The sequence below is a fragment of the Haliotis asinina genome, chromosome 6 (assembly GCF_037392515.1).
Source record: "Haliotis asinina isolate JCU_RB_2024 chromosome 6, JCU_Hal_asi_v2, whole genome shotgun sequence".
NCBI lineage: Eukaryota > Metazoa > Mollusca > Gastropoda > Lepetellida > Haliotidae > Haliotis > Haliotis asinina.
This window is the reverse complement of record NC_090285.1, coordinates 42,502,303-42,505,545: the sequence shown is the minus strand read 5'-3', so window position 1 is coordinate 42,505,545 and position 3,243 is coordinate 42,502,303. Positions and strand designations below refer to the sequence as shown.

General features: G+C 44.8%; 1 non-coding gene across 1 annotated transcript; it reads right to left on the bottom strand.

Moving 5' to 3' along the window:
* Positions 1 to 3,124: 3,124 nt before the first annotated feature.
* LOC137288291 (5S ribosomal RNA) lies at positions 3,125 to 3,243 on the bottom strand. The gene has a single exon (XR_010957070.1). It is a non-coding gene; the product is annotated as a 5S ribosomal RNA (ribosomal RNA).

The window sequence follows — 3,243 nt, the reverse complement described above, 5'->3', positions numbered from 1 at the left end:
AACGCTCACAGGCAAACTTCGGCTACATATACACACGGGGTAGTGGGGAAGGGACATTGCGATCAAACAGCATCCTCGCATTTTCAGTGGGTTTACACAATCATGTGTTTTCATGTTGGAGTGTTATCTTTACAGTATCTGGCAAGTATTTGGTACTTGTGATACATATGAACGCTGTTTCTGTGCGCATCTGCTGCGAGAAAGGACACACTACTTCGCCCGCCCCCTCGCCCCAAACATCCAGTTTTCGCCCGCCCAATAGAGATCGTGCATGCAGCCTATGTTGTTTTTCGAATAAAATTAATATGAAAACGATGACGGCCCATACTGTCGTGATGTCAAGAAAGTCGGGTTAATCGTGGCAGGCAAAAATAGTTAATCTGTGACGATCGACTGCTGGTATCGTTCTGTACAGCGTCTTGTATAATAGATGTCCATCTTACTCTACATACTGGGGTTCGCGCCCCGTTTGTGTGCCGAGATTCGCGTCTTGGAACACCGTTTCATTGAAAGAAACATCCTAGCTACTTACTTATGAGGCAAAAAGCAAATTTCAACAGTAAATGTAGTGCCCCAGATCATGTGTTCAGTAACAGTGTCGAATGTTTTCTCTCGCAAAATGGCGAACTTGTCAGATAAACGTGCTTCATTGCCTTTGTTTGGGTGCTTGTTTTAGCGTCTGAGAGGCAGTAATGAGTTATGTTGGGGTTTACCTTCATAGTTAGATATCTTGAGAAACGACATACAACATTTGAAATGATTGAATTTGAGTCTAAAGCCTCGAAATGTACTTTTGAAACGAACGATGTCTACATTTTTGCCTCGATGGCTTCACTGAAAATAGCCCGTGTGGCTTCACCATTCACCTGTGAGTGTTGTTATTGTAACAGACATGTAGCCAAATGATTTTTGCATCCAGTCATGAAGTTAAAATAGAAACTTTCCTCGAATAAGAAGTGATTATTCGGATACAAATGCACGAGAAAGCACACACGCTCCCGAGCTAGCAGCTAGCAGCCACAACATGCAGGGTGTCTCCTCCGACGTCCGCGCCTCTGTAGTATCACCCGGGCTGGCTGTCGGGGAGAGGCATTCGCTCTCCGTGCTCCGTTTGTAGCTGACGTGACTTTCTGCACTCAAACCTACCACTATGGCTGATGTTGCTGCTGCCCCCGCTGCTGTCAAGACTCCCAAGAAGAAAGCTGCTGCCAAGCCGAAGAAGGTTGCCGCACATCCCACCTATGTGGATATGATCAAGAAAGCTATTTCATCCTTGAAGGAGAGGGGTGGTTCTTCCCGACAGGCTATACTGAAATACATCCTGGCCAACTACAAAGTTGGTGACAACCAGGTCGCCATCAATGCTCGCGTCAAGGTTGCTTTGAAAAATGGAGTCAAGAATGGTGCACTGAAGCAATCAAAGGGAACTGGAGCTGCTGGGTCCTTCCGTCTTGGCGAGGTGAAGAAAGCCGAAAAACCCAAGAAGGCTAAGCCTGCTGCCAAGCCAAAGAAGGCTGCCAAATCTCCCAAGAAAGTCAAGAAGCCAGTTGCTGCCAAGAAGCCAAAGACAGCCGCTAAGAAGGCCGCCAAGTCACCAAAGAAGGTGAAAGCTGCAGCCAAGCCCAAGAAGGCAAAGACCCCTAAGAAGGCAGCTGCCAAACCCAAGAAGGTCAAGACCCCCAAGAAGAAGGCCACCAAGCCAAAGAAGGCCTAAGGTCTCTTTGTCTCGCCTTCGCTCCACATTTCTGTGGTCCAAAGGCCCTTTTCAGGGCCATCCAAATACCCCAAAAGAAAACTTGAAAACACTGATAACAAAACAATGCCATTTATTTCAGCAGCATAGAAATAACAAAGAATGCGTGTCAGCGATAGCAGGTATAGTGTGAATGATGGCTTAGACTGATCATAATTACAAAATGAGCCTTAACCGTAAAGGTGAGGCAAAGAAACCGTTGCCCAAGGTAGGTGTCGGTAAAACCATATACATTGAGCAAAAGCATATACAGCATTGAGCAAAGAAGGATTTGATAAGTATGTTCCTACATTGATATGATAGTGGGCGTTCCAAACCCTACCCCATCTAATGGCCGGTGTGTCTTGTTTTGTTTCACTTAGACCCATCAAAATACATAACCCCACATACACATTACACTCAAGCCAGATACCCGACCCTAAAATAAACAAAGGAAAATAAACGCAAAGACTACAAAAGTTTAACAAAGCAAGATGTGAAGCAAAGAATGCAAATTGTATATGTATCATGTAAAGTGTTGATGATATCAGATATCGTCAATACAGATTTCCTTTTATGTGTGTACATGTAGCTCCACAAGCACGTTGACATCCACCGGGTGTTTTACCGACACACACCTCGCCTATGCAGGACTAGGGCGACAAGAGTTGTGCACCCTTGGTCGTGTGAGGCGTGTGCGTTTGACATTCGCCCCAATGCCTGCAACACTGCTGTTATGTGTCAAAGTAAAGGTACGGAAATACTGTCTAATACATGTAAAGTACGTCTGCGTGACCTAGCTAGAACTGCAAACATAAAATAGCTGACTGATTCACCACCCAGCCGCATCGTCATGCCATGTGTGTTTAGAAAGCAGGGAATCACTGTGGGCTTGCTGTCACAGATTTGAAAGTAATTTTCCTACAGCAAACCAGTGAATCCTATAGCAGGCGTTCAATGCGATTTACCTTTTCCTTATTATCTCATCTGCATAGGCAAAGAGTTGTGCGCTGAGACCTGATACAAACAACATTGTGATGTGACATAAGCAGCCTTTAATATACGAAAGTAAGATCGTAAATGACATGTTTGATTGTCGGAGTACAGTGACACTTTCATGTGGCGAATGAAACATACATGCCCTCAGAGTAGATGATGAGTAGTCGAGTGAACTGACGGGGGAAAATGGTGAGAAGTATAACTGAAAAGTCCTCGGTATGTAAGTGTGTAAGAACAAATCGTTCACAAGCATATTCAGGCATGCAGGAGTTTGCCCATTCAAAACGAAATAGAATGTATCATGACTTTCCGATGTCAATGATACACATGCACCTTGTGGTGGAAATACAAACAAATAAAAAAAAATATACATAAAAAAGGAGAAAATGAAAATGTCTACTGCACCCGGTGTTCCCAGGCGGTCACCCATCCAAGTACTCTCCGGGCCCGACGTTGCTTAACTTCGGTGATCGGACGAGAACCGGTGTTTTCAACGTGGTATGGCCGTAGAC